Raw genomic sequence first — 19,695 nt, 5'->3', positions numbered from 1 at the left:
TATATTGTTGGAACATTATGTATGGATATTAAAAGAAGAAACATGTTTTCTTTAAATACATCGTTTAAGCCCAAACCACATTTAAGGATATAGAAACAGTGCAGTATTCTGACAAATGTTTGGTCTAAAATCAAAGCCACATCATATATACTCTGGAAGTAGGAGAAAGTTGAATCCTCTTATTAAAAGCAGACTGTGTGACAATAGAAATGTGTCAAAATATTTTAGTTATCTTTTTATGAGGTTAAACACTTTAGAAAAAGGATAGGTAGTTTTTTTTTTTCTTTCATGTTAACTAATCCAGAGAAGAGCGAACAGAGATTTGCTTTCTTCAGCATTTATTGATATTAATTGCTTTATTGAACTAGCTGTGGGAACTGGGATTTCCCAATGCCAGCATAAAGGATCATTATTTATAAGCTAACTGATCCCACAAATTCTACACTTAGCTCAATATTTCCGTTGGAAATTCGGAAAGAATTCTTTAAAAACTGTTATATTTCAGCCTTCTTACTGTATGTGAAATCAGATGAGCTAAATGATAAAACATTTTTCAGAAAAGGAGGAATTTTAGCATCTCATGTACTAGGCATCAAGTCAATCCCTGAAAGGCGTTTTATTATTGTGTTTTTTTTCTTCCATTTATTTTTACTTCTGCCCATTTGGCTCTGTCATACAGGTGTCCCTAGTTACAACCATGAGTAAAAACAAAACACATATGTAGCTCATAAATCTGTATTTGTGCTAAAGTATGGGAAAAAATCGTTAGTGCCTTCCTCCAATTTCCTTCTTTGAGCACTTAGAATTGCTCTACATGTTCTGAAGTTATGAACACAGACATCAAGCTTGGTCTTGTGTGGTAGGTCAATAGGACATTACCTGTAAGTCATTTCTAGTTGCAACTACAATAGTCAAGACAGAAAATCCCAGGCTGTTTAGAATGTGACAGGACCCAGAAATCAAGATTTGGTAAAAATAATGAGCTTCCAATCAAACTTATTTATTTGTACAAACTTGCCAAAGCAGAGATAGGTCATTGTAGAATATAGTAGTAATGTTTTGTTAGGGATTGCCTAACCTGACGCAAGGAAGGACCTTTACTTTTGATCAGATATTCAAACTACAAAGGCACCAGAGGTAATGCTGAGACAAACTGGGCAAAGGTTCTACTAAATTTGCTTATAATGTCTAATTTTCATGTTTAACATATCATATGTTTTAAGTAATATCACACTGAAATATGGTATGAAAAATATGGTACAATTGTTTTTCTTCTTCACTTTGTTTTGAAACTGGAAAGTAGGATTCTGAGATTATTCTTTTGTCATAAAAATACACTAAAATAGAAGTATTAGGGCTGTTGGATATTATATTTGCTAAATTAATAGTTTGTTTTTACATTTTCTTTTCAAATATTGCTCTGTCCTATGAGAGATGAATAAACTGTTCATGAGAAGAATGCCTATCCACAGATATAAGGACAGTCACTATTATAATTTAGTTCACAAATATGAGAATAATATCTGTATATTCATTCAAAAAATTAAAAACAAACATATATGTAGTAGTGCTGTTGTTATATCTCCCCTTTCATTTCTGATTTTGTTACTGTCTCTGAGCCCTCTGTTTAATCGGGCTAAGGGTTTATCTATTGTGTTGATTTTCTCAAAGATCCAGCTCCAGGTCTTGTTGATTCTTTATGTAGTTCTTTTTGTTTCTACTTGGTTGATTTCAGCCCCGAGTCTGATTATTTCCTGCCCTCTACTCCTCTTGGGTGTATTTGCTTCTTTTTGTTTTAGAGCTTTCACCTGTGCAGTTAAGCTGCTACTATACGTTCTCTCCAGTTTCTCTTTGAAGGCACTCAGAGCTATGAGTTTTCCTCTTTGGACTGCTTTCATTATGTCCCAGAAGTTTGGGTATGTTGTACCTTTGTTTTCATTAAATTCTACAGTCTTTAATTTATTTATTCCTTGATCAAATTATCATTGAGTAGGGCATTGTTTAGCTTCCATGTATATATGAGCTCTCTGGGGTTTTTTTGTTGCTACTGAAGATCAGCCTTGGTTAATGGATATCTGATAGGATGCATGGGATCATTTCAATCATCTGTATCTGGTGAGGCCTGTTTTGTGACCAATTATGGTCAGTTTTGGAGGAGGTACCATGAGGTACTGAGATGGTATATTCTTTTGTTTTAGGATGAAATGTTCTATAGATATCTGCTAAATCCATTTGATCGGTAACTTCTGTTAGTTTCACTGTGTCTCTGTTTAGTTTGTGTTTCCATGTCTCCCACTATTATTGTGTGAGGTGAAATGTGTGCTTTGAGCTTTTGTAAAGTTTCTTTTATGAATGTGTGTGCACTTGCATTTGGAGCATAGAGGTACAGAATTGAGAATTCATCTTGGTAGGTTTTTTTCTTTGATGAGTATAAAGTGTCCTTTCTTATCTTTTTTGATAACTTTTGTTTGAAATTGATTTTATACAATATTAGAATAACTACTCAAGCTTATTTCTTGGAACCATTTGCTAGGAAACTTGTTTTCCCGCCCTTTACTCTGAGGTAGTGTCTGTCTTTGGCACTGTGGTATGTTTCCTGTATGCAGCAATATGCTGGGTCCTGTTTATATATTCAGTCTGTTAGTCTCTGTCATTTTATTGAGGAATTGAATCCATTGATGTTAAGAGATATTAAGGAATAGTGATTGTAACTTCCTGTTATTTTTGATGCTATTTTTATGGTTGTGTGGCTATCTTTTGGTTTGTTGAAAGATTACTTTCTAAGTTTTTCTAGGGTGTATTCTCCTTCCTTGTGTTGGCATTTTCCATCTACTATCCTTTGTAGGGCTAGATTTGTGGGAAGATAGTGTGTAAATTTGGTTTTGTCATGGAAGATTTTGGTTTCTCGATCTATTGTAAATGAGAGTTTTGTTGGGTATAGTAGCCTCGGCTGGCATTTGTGTTCTCTAGGGTCTGCATTACATCTGCCCAGGATCTTCTAGCTTTCATAGACTTTAGTGTAATTCTGATAGGTCTGCCTTTCTATGTTACTTGACCTTTTTCCCTTAGTGCTTTTAATATTCTTTCTTTGTTTTGTGCCTTTGCTGTTTTGACTATTATGTGACAGGAGAAATTTCTTTTCTAGTCCAATCTATTTGGAGTACTGTAGGTTTCTTGTATATTCAAGGGCATCTCTTTCTGTAGGTTAGGGACATTTTCTTCTATAATTTTTTGACGGTATCTACTGTCCCTTTAAGTTGGGAAGCTTCCCTCTCTTCTGTACCTATAATCCTTAGGTTTGGTCTTCTCATTGTGTCCTGGAATTCCTGGATGTTTTGAGTTAGGAACTTTTTGCAATTTGCATTTTCGTTGATTGTTGTGTCAATGTTTTCTATGTTATCTTCTGAACCTGAGATTCTCTCTTATATCTCTTGTATACTGTTTGTGATGCTTGCATCCCTCCTGATCTCTGTCCTAGGTTTTCTATCTCCAGGGTTGTCTCCCTTTCTTGTTTTTCATTGTTCCTACTTCCATTTTTAGATCCTGGATGGTTTTGTTCAATTCCTTCACCTGTTTCATTGTGTTTTCCTGTAATTCTTTTAAGAAAACTTTGTGTTTGCTCTTTAAGGGCTTCTACCTGTTTACCATTGTTCTCCTATATTTCTTTAAGGGAGTTATTTATGTCCTTCTCAAAAGACTCTATCATCATCATGAGTTGTAATTTTAAATCAGAGTCTTGCTTTTCTAATGGGTTGGGTTTTCCAGGACTCACTCTGGTGAGAGAACTGGGTTCTGATGATCCCAAGTAGCCTGGGTTTCTGTTGCTTATGTTCTTGCCATTGCCTCTAGCCATCTGATTATCTCTGGTGTTATCTGGTCTTGCTGTCTCTGACTGTGACTTGTCTCTCCTACAAACTGGTATGTCAGTATTCCAGGGAGACCAGTTCTCTCTGGGAGGAATTTGGGTATGGAGACCTGTGGCACAGCATCAGCTCTGGGGAGCAGACAAAAACTGGAAGGATCCTTTCCCCAGCTGTTCCTTCTTTCCTGTGTCCTGATGGCACTTGGTGAGTCCCGCTTGGGCCAGGACATTGAGCAGAAGTGGTGGTCTTACCTGTGTTCACAGGTGTGTCAGCACTCCTTTGAGACCAGCTCTCTCCTAGTGGTATTTGGGTAAGGAGGGCTGTGGCACAGGATCAGCTCCAGGCACTGTGCCACAGGACCAACTCCTGGTGCAGACACTTCTTTTTGGAACATGGTCCATGGCAGGTTAATGATGCTCTATACTTGAGCCTATAGTAATGTATGTGCAAATTAGTTTCAAAGGGCTATAAACAAAAATAGAAGGTAAAGTACTGCAAAGAATGTGGAGGGTAGGAAGTGCTGGAGGCTGATATTGCAAAATGAATATGATCAAATCTCCTTGCATACATGTATTAAAATTTCAAACAATCAGTAAAAATAATTTACTTAAAAATAGAAAATTAAAAAAATAGCCCACGAATAACACCTTATATTTTAACATGTTCAGAGAATCTTGAGATGGAAAAAATTAAAATAATTTGAAGGTCTGAATAGATTTGAAATATAGATAACTATATAGTTCAATATATAAAATGTGTTTTGGCAAAAATGAATGAACCCCAGCTATATTAGCATACAAGGAATGGTATCATAATCAATAACTTTTCAAATTAATTCTTACTAATTAATGTTAGTATTTTAAATATCTATAGACAGATATGTAGATAGATATTGCTATGCAGTGCCCAAAATTTTTGTTGGTTCAATGTCTAAATAAAATTAGATAAAATAATTTTATATGAATATAATATCTCTGAATATATATATTCTTTCAAAATTTTTAAGTTGTGAAAGAATTTGCAAATTAAAATTAATAGGTTTTAAAATATAAAATAAAAAAATTTTTAAATAAAAATTTTTAATGTTGCAGTTATACGTCAGTAGAAAATCTACTGCCTAGCACTTTCATGACCCCAAGTTCAATTTTTAGTGCCAGAAAAAAAATGAAATATTTAAATATCAGAACATCATATTAAAGGCCCAGGACAAATATATACCAGGAAAACTTTGCAAATAGCATAATATCACCATGGAGATAAATCTTAATATATAACAATTTCTGAAGTATAATAAAGAATCAATGTCCAGTAAAAAGAAAGTTCAGAAAGCAAGAACTGTAGTTAGTTATCATATGCATTAAAATTTTGTTCTTATTTTATATTACTACACATTTAAGAACAATATTTTCTTAGCTATTTATATCTGTTAATGATAACTGGGCATATTTGTTTTTATAAACTTTATGAAAATGTAGAGTTTTTTTCCAACAAATTTAGAAATCTAACACCTAAATTATCTCACTCCTTAGCAAAACAAGTAAACAGGAAAGGTGACTTTCCTAGGCAGTTGTAGGGAAATGTATTCTGTTCATCATTCTGAAAATGATGACTACATCCAAAGTCAGAAGATGATTAGCCTGGCTTTGTTAAAATTATATTTGGAGTATGCAATGACATTAGCTGCAATACTCCTAAGATCCAAGCTCTTTTTTATTCTGGAGAACACAAATGAAAAATAAAGGGGGGGCATATATAATTAATCCACTCAAGAAACATGTAATGATAACTGAGTAACAGACTCAACAGAATGGAAACAAAGAAGCAACAATATATTTATTTAACCCCAGTTTATTATTTCTTAACACAAGGAAAAAATAAAAAGACCAAAAAACAGGTCCTCAAATCACTATCAACTACTACATTATCAGATGACAACTGTTTTTCACAGTTATTCAGTCTGATTCAGGAACAAGAAAAGGCTCTTTGTCTTCTACTCCCACACAGCAGGCTGCACAAATGTGTAGTTCTGTGACTTTATTGTTTCCTGCACAGTGACTTTTAAGGTCTGCCTACCTTAGTCATAATCTCATGATTCCACCCCCAGGCCTCCTCCACTTCCTTTTTAGATTCCAATTCCCGATACAAGGCCTCAAGGAAATACCCATTCACTGAGCCTCTGGAGAACACACAGGGCTTGTAACTGCAGTTATCTGTACTCCAATGAGACTGAAAAAGTTAAAGCACAATATCATTTCTTCGACTTTAGTCATTCAAACTCTCATAGAAATTCACAGCCTCTCACGAAGAATTTGCAAATAGGTCGTTCAAGTGACTTTACCCTATCCCATTCTAACCTGTAGGGAACTCCTACGTGACCTAGAAATCCTTCACGTTTTACCAACCCTGCCTCTTCCTTATACTATCTGATAATTTGTCACTGTGCTTTTACCTCCAGCTGATAATAAATTAGCCAATGAAGTTTAGAAGTTCTGTGAATGTACACACTTAAAGATTTCCTGGGAACTAAATTACTGTGAAGACTGAAAATCATGGAGTTACACTTTGGAAACCTAAGCAGAACTGGCTAAACTAGCTCCAAAGATTTTTGTCCACATCATGTAATGTTTCTTTAATAAGCTAATATACTTACCCCTGCCATAATTTCCAAGAATATATTAAATATTCCAACTTTTATATAATAGATTTTTGCTTGTGTCAACACTAAAGAAGTCATTGTATAAGTATAGTTCATCACAAAATATGCATGAAATGGTAGAATAAAGGTCCTTGATGTGCTTATACAAAGAGGTATGTTGTGTGTAAATATGTATATAAAGATGTATGTACTTACATTTAAATGACCAGATAATTCATGTAGAAGTTTGTAAATTTATTGCAAGAGGAGTATATGGTCTGAGTAATAGTTCCTTGATGATATCAATGTGTTTATTAAATAATAATTCACTATAATTTACTGCATCTACTTAACCTTTAACATTCCACAAAGAAAAGTAAAATATGATTTAAACAGCACTGATCTTGGCATGTTTTACTGACTCTATTTGAGTGAAATTCAGTATGACAGTATTAATTCTTGCTAATTTCTGAAGATAATGTTTTATGATGGGTGTAACCTAGGAACACTGGAAAGTGGTCCTAGGGACAAGGAGTATTACCAGATACTCATCCTGGTATTTTTTGATTGAGTATTGACGGAGAAATATTCATAATGTGATTTTTCACTGCATGTTTTCTCCCAAATCATTCAAAATACAGTTTTGTTAGCCATGCCTCAGATTTCTATTGAAATGGCTATAATTAAGCAACTTAGCAAACTTCTTCATCCTTTTGCTTTCATTGAGAAATTTAATACTACAACTACTTTTGCATCTGATTCTGTCCTGGTAACAAATAAAACATGACATGCATAGAATTCTCTGTTTGTTCATTTTGCTTTACTTTGCTTTTTCATTTCAGATATGAGCTCAGTGTGAAAGCAGGAAGAATTGTACGGGCTACTGATAGAACAGAATCGCAGGCTTGAGACAACTAAATCTCCATGAAGAGAAGTCTTATGGATGTCAGTAGCTGTCTGAATGACTCTTGAATATCAGAAATGTTTTACTTCTATAGACTTGCCTTCAATTAAAATGCCAAAGCAATCAACTAAAGCCTTTCAGTGTCCTACATCTATTTTAGAAAATAGCTCTCAACCAGTCACTACACAGAAATTTCAGATGAGAACCAGACTCCACCATGACCACTGAACTTACTCATTTGTATTTCCTCTATACATGGAGCATCTCCTACTGGAATACAGTATACACCCATAGTATTTTGCTTCTTCTACATTTGATTTATATTTTTAGATAATGTCAGATACATAGTTTGTGATTAAATATTGTTATAAATGAATAAATATGAATTAATAAACTATGCATACTTCATAACTTTGGAAAAATAGGATATTTATGTAGAATATTAAAACCAGAACCTAGTCATTATTCAAAACTTTCATTGCAAATGTTTTAAGATTGGAAATGGGTTATTTTCATTATGTTAAATGGGTAGTCCTAATAGTAGTAATTGACTAAAATTTTTGAAAAATACGTCTAATGTATTTGAAACATTGGATTCAACTAAACAGGAAACTTAGGATAATGAGGATCCCTCCTGCTTATAAGATTTATTGACTTCTATTATACTGCTGATAGCTGCATTTTCAAAATTTAGTTGCTTAAACTTGTCCGAGATGTTTTGCTTTCAGCTTCAGAAGAAGAACTGCAACACTAGTTTTATGAGCAAAGCTTCCCAGGACACTTGAGTCACCAAATGCCAATGGAAGGATAATCCGTGAGGACATTGCCACTGGGTGCCAATGCCGAGGAAGAACAATCTAAATCGTTAAGATTTAGTCATCCCTAAAATTGCAGCTTGATCTTGAATTTGTTCTTCTTCTTGGCCATCTGTCCAGGATTTTGTTGCAGTTGTGGTTTGGTTGATTAAAAAATGCTTTATTGCAGTACACACAGAATCCCCATGCAAAAATGTGGTGGTAAAACAAGAATTTGAGTAGAGACAATTTATGGTGAAGACAGTGTCCTCACTTAGGCTGTGTGAATCACGAAAACATCACTCAGGTTTTGTTGGCCCCTTACTAAGAAAAACAAGAACAGATTCTATTAGCTTGAAATTTTCTCAATCAGTGTTTCATCAACATTGACATGAATACAGACCCCCCAAGGAATCTTGGGAAGCTGCAGATGTGACTGAGAAAGCTCTCAGGGTGTGAGGTCTTGAATTCTGCATTTCTGGTCGGTTCCCCGGTGATATTGCCAGGCAAAGGAAGAGACAGAGGAGACTGGGTGTGTTTCGCAATTATTCTTTCCCCAATCTTTGTATGCAAATTTACAGATATTTTTCATTTTTAAACTTTATTTATATCTGTTTTTGTTCTTCCAATTACTGATTTCTAAAAAAATAAAATTGTGTCAATACAAAAGCTGGATTAAATGAAATAACAAAAGCCCTTTAAACATTCAGAAAAAATCTTAAATCTTAGATCATATTGTCAACTACCACATGGCAAACTCAAGCTCTTATCTGGCAGGAATTTTTAGACTTCAAACCTTTCATGGTAGCCATCAAACTACCATTGTTTCATGTCAAGTTTCTGTTTGTGGATATCCCACAGAAGTATCTTTTCACATATCTATAAACAATGAGTGAATTGTACATTAAATAGGAAAGATTTATCATTCACAGAAACAGGAAATCCGGAACTCACAGGATTCTATACAGTAATATCAGAATCCACAATCAGACTCTTTGAATTACACTGTAGGATCAACAAATACAGCAAAGAGCCTACAAAACCTGTTTCTCTCAGGGCATTCACAATGCAAATGAGCCATGATGAAGGAGAAAATATGGTTAAAATCATTTACTATGCACATGTGCATAGCTAACCTTTAATCTTCAATTTCAATTTTCTAATTTAATGGATGACATCTATTAGAAAAGAAAAAATGTAATGGTCAATGCTGTGGAATTAAATACATGCCTCCAAACTTACTATAGTTTTTTTTTTTTCCATCCTACATTACAAACTCTAATGCACAGTTTTACTTTTAAACACAGGACGAAAATATTGCCTGGAAAACAGTGTCCCTGAAGACCACATATTTTTGAAAATATGTATGAGGATCCTAGAATGGCCTCAGTTCTTAGATTATTGGCTAAAGAAAATAGTATTGTATTGCTTGTAGAAAATACTACTACCACCTACTGGCATACTTTGTACATAAAAGTGAAAATGCTTCTAAATCAATTAGGACAGGTCAAATAAAGGTAAAGAAAGGAAGAGTAATATTACAGTCATGTAACTTCAATTCTACTTCCAAATTTAGCCAAAGGATTTTTTCCCCATTCTGACAGAGTGACATAAACTTCTAATTACCTGAACATACAAAAAGGAAATACATATAACATACCAAAAGGGAAAGTACAAAAAAAAAATCTCATTAACATTTCTCATGTTACAATACTACAATACAAAATACCACAAAACAATAAGGTCTCCATCTCTATGCTTTAAGTATGGAAGTGGCCCTCCCTATTGATGTGATCATTTCTGTTCTGTGACTTTCAAGAGGAAATATGAGGTTTACTTCATTGTAAAGAGTCCAAAAGACAGACAGAAACAGCATTATTCAAAATCATAATGAACAGCAAACGTATTCAAGGCAACAATTTTGATTAAGTGAAATAATAACAAAATATAGGCCGAATGGAGTTTTTATTCCACAGTTAATTTCAAAAGCTTTTATGTCAGCATTAAATTAGTTTTCTTCAAAAATGTCCTCAAGAAGGCATGCTGTTTCCTTAGTCAGTCTTGGGAAATTTATTCTCAGACAATATTGTCTTCTGTCCTACAAATTTCCTATCTTTAAAGAAAATATCTCTTGCATAGAATCTATTTTCTTGTTCAATAGTTTAATATTTTGCATCAATGAGCTGTAGACCCACGAAAGGATATGGGATTAAAGGCAATAGTTCTCTTCCCAAAACATTGCTGTGACACCTCTATTTGTTAGCATTTTAAAATGGACAAATTATCCCTTCAATGACTGTAAATAAGTATATAATTAATATAATCTAATGGTATAGTTAGGAAATATGAAGGCTTGGACATATTAAAATTTAGATTATTATAAGAAAATATTTATCTTATACATTCCACCTTGATTTTATTTTTCTTTTGTGGATATTAAAATATTTTAGTCATAACTTTCGATTAAATGTGATCATCCTATAAAAATAACCACCAGTTCCCTACCAACAGATTCTTAAAATTTTTTTGAAAAAAATATTGTTTCCCCAAATACTGTCTTATGTGAATAATTAAGATTATTGCTTAATGTAAATTACTGTCTTTGTTGATTGATTGACAGTGTGCATTTTTGCATATTTGCCTCCCTTTTTTTTTAACCTCATAACAGAGTGTGTCTTCTTCATTTCAAGAAGAAATAGGCTACATACTTAATCTTGATTAGCATAACTGCTTCAGTGGTGGGTGGTCACAGCAAACTGCTCAATCTTTTGTACTTAACATAAAATAATGGAGAAACTCAGCAAAGAAGTCACACGCAACACAAAAGAACAAAAGAAAATGGATGCATTGCTGTAATTGTGATAAATGTGCAGGAGCAAGAAGGAAAGCATTTCCAACTGTGGACAGGAAAGTTCTTCTCAGGGATACTGAAGACACCAAAACTAAAGATGGCCTTACAAAGAGAAGCTTAGTTTTATTTTGTTGGTGAAGCTTACTTGCCTAGTTGATGCAAATCTATCACCTATTAAGAAAATTTAAAAGTATTACTTACAACTTTCTCTGTCATACTTCAGGTGATTTCACCTACATTCACAAAATCACAAACTGAGTTTTACCCAGCCATGCCTGGTTCTTGTGCTTCAAAAACTGCAACAATTTTTAGTGGTGGTTAATGATAATTTAACTTCTTTTGGAGATATTCATAAAATATAAAGAACTGATGTTACAATGAGTTAAGAGGTTATATGGAATAAAAATTGTGAGCATTTGGAGCAGAGATGGTAGAAGTTTTGAGAAGCTTGGGTCCTGTCAACATAAGGCAAGGTTTGACCTTCCCTATGTACTAAGGTAGTTGTTTTAGATTTAAGTGGCTGTTCATCCACTCTTATTTTACTAGTATTATACTAACAAAATTGTATATTTTGGACATTAGTCAAAAAAAGTACAGAATACACAGATTCAAGAATTAACCTTCTTAATTAACCAAGCAGAAGTGCTCAAGTGAAGATGCTTCAACACCACTTGCGAGGGAGAAGAAAACAATCACATGAGTCAGAGGAAGGGAAGGACCTGGATGGGAGAGGGGAGTGGGAGGAAGATAATCACATATGGGAGGGCAGCGATAGGAGAGAAGCCCTGAGAGTCAGCAGAATACATGGAAATATGCACCCTTGTGGGGGGAAGGTGGGGAGCCTTCTAAAATGTACCAGAGACCTGTGAAGTGAGAGACTCTCAGGAATCAAAGGGAGGGACCTTGAAATGTCCAACAGTAGAGTTAACCTCCAGTAGAAAGACAGGGCATCAAGTGGAGGGATGGGGTTGCCATCCCACAATCAAACATTCTGACCCAGAATTGTTCCTGTCTAAAAGAACTGCAGGTACAAAAATGGAGAAAAGACTGAGGGAAATGCTGTCCAGTGACTGGCCCAACTTGGGATCCATCTCAAAGGGAGGCTCTAAGGCCTGACACTATTACTGATGCTATGGTGTGCTTACAAACAGGGCTACATGGCTGTCTTCTGAGAGGCCCAGCAAGAAGCTAACTGAGACAAAGGAATATACTTACACTCAACCACTGGACAGAAATCAATAGTTCAATTAGGGAAAGTCTGGAAGAAGCTGAGAAAGAGGACAACCCCATAGGAAGATAAGCAGTCTCAACTAACCCAGAACCCTGAGATCTCTCAGACACTGAGCCACCAACCAGACAGTATACAGGAGCTGGCCTGAGGCAGACATAGCAGAGGACAACTTTGTCTGGCCTCAGTGGAAGATGAGACCCCAGGCCTGCTAGTGATGGTGGGAGCATCATCTTGGTTACAGGGAGGAGGAGGAATGGGATAAGAAATTGTGTGAGCGGTGACCTGGAGGGAACAATGGCTGGACTATAAAAAATAAAAGTAATAATAGAAAATAAATAAAAGATGCTTTGGGTGAAAAAAGGGGGAGGGGGAGAGAAAATGTTCTTGCAGGGCCTATCCCAAAATTTGTTGCCTGTTCCTGGGTGGAATATGTTCTTTAGCTGGACTGATTTGGCTAGCCTCAGTGAGAGAGGTAATCCCTAGCCTCCTAGAGACTTGATGTGCAGGGGCAGGAGGGGGAGAGAAAGTTACATGGGGGGGGCAGAACCCCCATCTGCTCAGAAGAGAAGGGACAGGGGATGGGACAAGGATTGTGGGAGGGGTGACCAGGAGGGGTGAAGTGAGTAGGATGTAAAGTGAATAAGTTATAAAAGATAAAATAAATAAATAAATAAACAAATAAAAAGAAAATGTTCTTGCCTATGGCTGAGAGAAATAGAGAGCAAGACAGCCTTTTAAGATTAGCACCAACTTTTAAGCACCCACTTGTCAGTTTCTTCAAAATAAGTGGGTAGAATATCTGTAAAGTAAAGCCAACCAGGAAATTCATTTAATGATGATGGTTACATTCTTAAGGAAGGGACAAGTATAATACAAAATTCAGACTATTTCAAGCATATTCCCTGGCTTATCATAAATATGTCAACATATTATTTCCCTACCATCTTTTTGAAAAGTTTTAAATTCAATATTGTTCTTACTCTTGGGTTGATAGATGCTGCTCATGGTGGTGGATGAATATGAAAGCAGAAGCTTTTAAAATGAGCTAGGCATGACTAGACAAACAGAATCCTCTGGCCATTGCACTCTACCGAATACATTATCTTAGTGATTTTTTTCCCCTTAATTTGTTATAGAAAAATGTCATAGATAATTCAAATCTTTATCTGGAGAAGCACTTATAATCATCTGAGGATAGAAAGAATTAAAGTATCTATGCTATACTAAACATTTGATTATTTCAACTATTTCCAACAAGTTTCTATTTTATTTGGGGGAAATTGTTATATAGAAACCTAAAAATATAGATCCAGAAAAATATTTTGTAGGCTTATTTACTAAGTAGTGAAGAAAGTCAACCAAGATAATGGTTTAATCTTTGGAATCATTAATCTGTAGTCCTTTATGCCATCCATAATTAGATAGAAGAGTCGGTTGCTCCAGTCATTGAAGAAATGTACTCATTTGTTAAGATGGTTCCAAGCTAAAATCATTCCAGACTGTTAGCTTGTAGCATTCCAGTCGGAGGCCTATCACAACTTTGTCTTCATAATAATCATTAAATTCAATTCAAATGCTAGTCATGGGAATTGTTACTTGACATTTATTTATTTTGCAATTTATCTCAAACTGATTTTAATAGGGGAAAGAAGCACGAAGGAGCCAATCTGCTGTCTCAGCACTTACTTGTTTATAGAAAATTTCAGCGGAGGTGACCCTGTTCTGGTGGGAAACTATGATTAGAGCTCTTTCTGCCTCAGTGACAAGTACATGCGCTTTCTTTTTTGTTGAAACTATCGCAAAAACTTTTAAGGGAAACTAATTAAGATAACAGGCCTTATTAAATGGTCAGATGGAGGACACACTTGGATTTTTAAAATACCTAATAATTTTAAGGTAGGAGTAGATTGTGATCTGATAGCTTGTCATTTGATATATTAGTGTAGCACATTTGTTTCAAATAAAATGGAGAGAAATATGAGAAATCATAAGTAGAATTTAGGTACAAGATAATAGCACCCACGTGATTAATATTTAAGAGTAAAACACATATATTAAAATAATACTAGTGGCCTTAGGCTATGGAAAAATTTTTAATTATTTTTCTTTTCTTTTGAAATGGGACACACACTCTGGAATGGTGGTCTGAGGTTTTATTTTATTTTATTTTATTTTATTTTATTTTATTCTATTCTATTTTATATTATTGAGACTAGGAGACAAAGAACAAGGAGTTCCATGGTTAGGGACCTGGGGACTATCTGGGAGGAGCTATAGGAAGGTCAAGAATATAAGCAAAATAAAAGTGTAAGAGTCTCAAAAATTAAAAAAAATTAAAAAAATAATATGTAAAATAAAATACTGTACTCTGGACAAATCGATTTGTATAACTGTTGGAAAAAAACAATTCTTTCCTCATTTTTTTCCTTCTAAATATTGTCCTGTTTGACTTTGAAACTGCTTTTCCTTAGTCCTTTTCTATTATACTTTAGTTCTGATGTAAGAAAAGTTAGAATACTAGAAGATTATGGGAAAACAACTGCTTTTCAGTGATTATCTTCATTCAAGATTAAAAATTATCCAAAATCTATGACTTTGTTTAATTTCCAAAGGAGTATCCATAAAAGCATATTGTTTTACTACCGTGTTTTTATTTGTGTAAACTAAAATTTGTTTAATTCTTTAGTGTTGATTTCTGCTGTAATAATTTGATGCACCCTTAAAAGAAGAAGAAGCAGGAGGGGAGGAAGGAGGACCAGGAAGAAGTTGAGTAGAAAAAGGATGAGGATGAATAGAAGAAGAAGGAAGACAGAAAGAGAAGAAAGTAAAAGATGGAAGAAACAAAACCAAACTTCAGAAAACAGCTAGAAATTCTGATATCCTTTGAACTGAAGAGCAAGCAGATGAATTGCAAAGTTAGAGCTATTAAATTATGCAATATTAGTCAACTCTTTCATTACACAGGAAAAGAGGAACCTAAATATATCTAGTGAGCTGTTGTTGTTTGTTGTCAGGTTTGCTCTTACCAGTCTCAGTGCTCCATTTTAAGAAGGTATTAAGCAGAATCCATTGCTGTACTGCTCTGTAGTCCCAATGTGAATGAGGTGCAGAGAGAACAATCTTGATGTCAAAGATGCCTAGACTACATCTTTGAATCAATGTATCAAAGATGAATGCAAGACCTTGTCAAAAACAGTCCATAAAATGTATTGAAATTTTAATTGTGAGTAAATATAATATTTCAGTAAATATCATGAAAATGAATCTAATCAGTCAGGGTGTGCTCATTTTTGGGGGAGAATAGTTTTCCTTTTTTTTTTTTTTTTCCTTTTTCCTTGTAGCTCTTTATACAGGATTGGAACCCTAGGAGAGAGAGGAACGTGGAAGCTGTAGGAAGAAAGAGAAGGAAGGAAAATGATGTGATTCTATTCAACTATATTTACAACACAAAGAGAAATTGAGTCTAGAAAAATTGGTTTTGAGTTGTATTATTTGATTAATGTAGCCATCTATTTGCTTAATACTTAACATATTGCCCACATTTCAAGCCAAGTATATTGTGTCACTAAAACTTCCTTATTTCTGACATTTTTTTCTTTTACAGATAAGAATACCTCACTTCATGCAGCAAGGCAGCATCTAATAAAAATATGTATTTATTCTTTGAGGGTTGGGCACTGTCCCCAAATTGACAGACTCCTATGTGTTATATTTAAAAATAAGTATTGACCATACATATTTTTCTCATGGAGAATTTTTAATTTCTGCCTACTAGAATGGCCCATGATAGAAATAATGCATATTTCCTCTAGTAAAAGTTAGAACCATCACCTGTTCTCATTTCTAATTTGGAAGCTTTTCTTCTCACTTCAAAAAGATAGACTATGGAGAGAGTAGGAAGCAGAAGTATGAAATGGCCCCAGATGATAAGCTGGCCACCATGTCTCCTATCTACTTCTATCATATCCCCTCTCATCTTGATAGATGTTTTGAAAATTTTAAGTCCCTCAATATTTTCCTTAATCTTGTTTACATGATCTTAAAATTTTTTTCTTTACCTGATCACTGCCAGGATTCAAATTTGTGCAAAGCTATAGGCTATACTCCAGATTAAGCCATTCAGCAGTGATCAAATTGTCTGTTATGGCTTTCTAAAATACGCAGCGTTCAATATAGAAACTCTGACAGTCACTGGAATATCTTTTAGGTACTGTTTTTTTTAAAAATGTATTTGAAAGAAAAATGTTCCCAGTTAGCTTCAGTTCCCAGAAGAACTTGTAGAATATTCTGCCTCTATTGGTCATAAATTGGCCTTAATACCCTGCTTCCACTGTCAGAATACAATAAAGAGAGTAGATACATTTTATAATGTGACAATTTTTAAATTATGAAAAAGTACTAGAGTGCTTTGTTGATATTTTTAGTTTCTTGGTGTAAAGTAAATCTGAAATCTGCTTTTATCCAAAGAATTTTATTAAATTAAGAAGATTGCCTGTTACATTCAAAATGCAGTTGTTTGATACAGCAATGTCTGATGGTATGGATTGTAAACAATAGATAATAATCCCCAAATAGATAAATGATTTATTTCAAATAACTTTAGTTCAGGAAATATTACTTTGGCATAGACCACACATTTTGATGCAAATTTTGGTGAAGTTTTTCTTCCTTAAGGACATCTTAGAGTATTTCAGTGCATCCTCCTGCTTATTATTAACATATACTCAGCAAAACAATATATGATGTTTTAGGATTAACATCCAAGTGGTAGATATAAGTTGATTTCTGTGTGTATAAGTACATGTAGTTCTATAGATAGTTGGCATTTTAATTAAAGTAAAGTAGAGTTTATGTAGGCCATCTACATTAAGATGTTCCTTCTTTTACTGTAATTATTCTTGGTAACAAAATCAGATGAAATGTATTGGAAAAAGTATTTACCATCGTTTCTTTTATGTAAAGTTAAACACATTTATTTGGTGGAAAAGAACTGAGAGCTACTTACAGCATTAAATTTTTTATAGGCAGTTTCTTCTAATACTGCACATTATGGATATATATTTCTTAGTGGTTTGATTGGATTTTTGCCATTTTTATGCATTAACAATACAAATGTTAGTCTTTTTTTTTCAGGCACCTGGGTGTTTGTTTTTGAAAGAATGTAATACGGGAAATGTTTCATAAAATTGTGTGTAAATTCAAGAAGAGCCTTTGTTCCTAGAGAAGGAACCACAGGATAGCAAGGTATATAATTAACAATCTTGCTAATTTTTACTGTATTTTAGATCATCATCTAGAAATTCTTGTGTTTTCTTTTAATTAAAAATCATCCCATACTTTTAAAAACGTCTGTTTCATAATAGGATTTAAAGGGTTAAATCAGCCATTCCTATTCTAAGTTCATGGAAGCCTCTTGGGAAGCAGGTTGTCATTAGTTTCCACATGAAAAGTGATTCTACTATGTGGTCCAGGAAACCCTGGCTTTGTATGAAATTGCTGTTTCTTGTATTGTTTTTATTTTTTTGTTGTTTTTTTGTTTGTTTTTTAAATCAAAGTGTTATATTCTTTGCTTTGTTGTTAGTCATCCATTCACTACAAACCAGGATAGCAGCTCTTTTTCACTGACCAATTTTCAAGCTTCATCAGGGATGTACATGACCCTGCCCTCATGACCTATGGCCTTTCAGGCTGCTTGGTTCCATGTCTCTGTGAATTCCCAGTCTCTCTTCAATAGTGTTTTTTTAAGGAGGTAAGAGGGAAACATTCAGCCAAACCTATGTGTATTAACACCATCTAGTCTCCTCATATGCACCTGCAGAGTTTTCCTCCTAAAGGGGCTGACTTAAGGGCTTTTTTTTTTGTGTGTTGGCTGAGTGCTAAAGCAACTTCTGATGCTCAGAGAGAAGAAATCCAACCCTTACACAGTACCGGGAATGATGATGAGAGGGTAGTTCTAGTAACTAGACAAGAACTAAGAAAACAGTATTAAAATGAGATAAAGCCACATCTCAGGAAGGAAAGTTGTCAGTCAGAGTCAGTTTTCTTTAACCCTTTGTTTTTCTGCTGGAGCTTCCCCAGAAATTCTTGCTGAACTGGGGAACCAGCTGGTGTTCTACTGCAGTTCTGGCTTCTGTATCTTTACTATAGAGTGCGGCATCTATGAAATGCCTCCACATATAAACTGCAGGGAATTAAAATCCAGAAACGTAGATATTTAGAGTAACAATAATCAAAATAATAGAATTAGAGGTTCTTCGATGATAGGAATGTAGTTATTTTTTGATCTGAATACACACCTTTAAGATTTCCTTAAGAGCTTGGGTAATGCTAGCTAACACTGCTCAGTTTCCTCGCCGACACTGGCCACTTCAGGAAGTGCCTTTTGACTTGGACATTTCACAGCACTGCAGCTGACCTCCGCAGAACGCCTGCTAGCACATGCACAGCAGAGGTTTTGATGTCTGAATTTTAGTTTGAATGCTATGAAAGCAACTGATAAGCGGGAGAGTTTTGTAAATAGTTAAGCTCAATGGTAAAGCCCTTGTTTAGCATCTGTAGTCTCAAGCACTATAGAATCAAGAGGAAGAGGGAGAGAGAGAGAGAGAGAGAGAGAGAGAGAGAGAGAGAGAGAGAGAGAGAGAGAGAGAGAGAGAGAGAGAGAGAGAGAGTATGTTAAATGCTAAATAATGCTTCTATCATTTCAAAGTGAAAACTAAGCCCCAAGGGACTGTGAAATGTAAGGGTCTGTTTGTTTTCAGGAACGTGGTGAGCTTTGTGTCACATTCATGGACTCTCATGCAAAAATAAATTACTTAAAATAAATCTCAATAGACTTGTAATAATAGATTTGAACTCAGAAGAATGTAATGTCTTAATTCTTTACTTTGCTGTCTCTTCTATGATTTATTCACAGACCAAACCAGAGAAATCTCACTGATCTTTTTCTTAAAGTAAGATCATCTGATATATTTCTCAGTGTATTTATATTTGAGAAGTGCCCTTGTGAGAGGAAGAGGCGCTCTTAACCCTTTTTATTCTCTTCTCCACAGAAGTCCTGGACTTCAGAAAAGCATTGTTCTTCCTCAGTTGAATTATAAATAACCATGAAATTTTCTTCTTAGCCTTGCACTGTGTGTCGTTATACAGGTTCAGAAACCAAATGTTTCCCTTGTTTAATCCGGAGCTCCTATCCTTGACTCTCATTACCCCACCACCACCACCACCACACCCCAAATTCTAGTGCTGAAGTCAAAGCAGGCCACCCCCAGGGAATACCAGAACTCCATTTCTGAAATGCATTTGATTCTCTTTGGCTAATCTTGCAGTCTTTCCTCCTTTTCCTTTCTTCCCCCTACACTGCTGCGTGCTTTAATTTCACGTTCAGTCAGTAGTTTAAAAACTTTAGCTTCTAATAACT

The sequence above is a fragment of the Mus caroli genome, unplaced genomic scaffold (genome assembly GCF_978045245.1).
Source record: "Mus caroli unplaced genomic scaffold, Mus_caroli_1 scaffold_2, whole genome shotgun sequence".
Classification (NCBI taxonomy): domain Eukaryota; kingdom Metazoa; phylum Chordata; class Mammalia; order Rodentia; family Muridae; genus Mus; species Mus caroli.
This window is presented reverse-complemented; position numbering follows the sequence as displayed.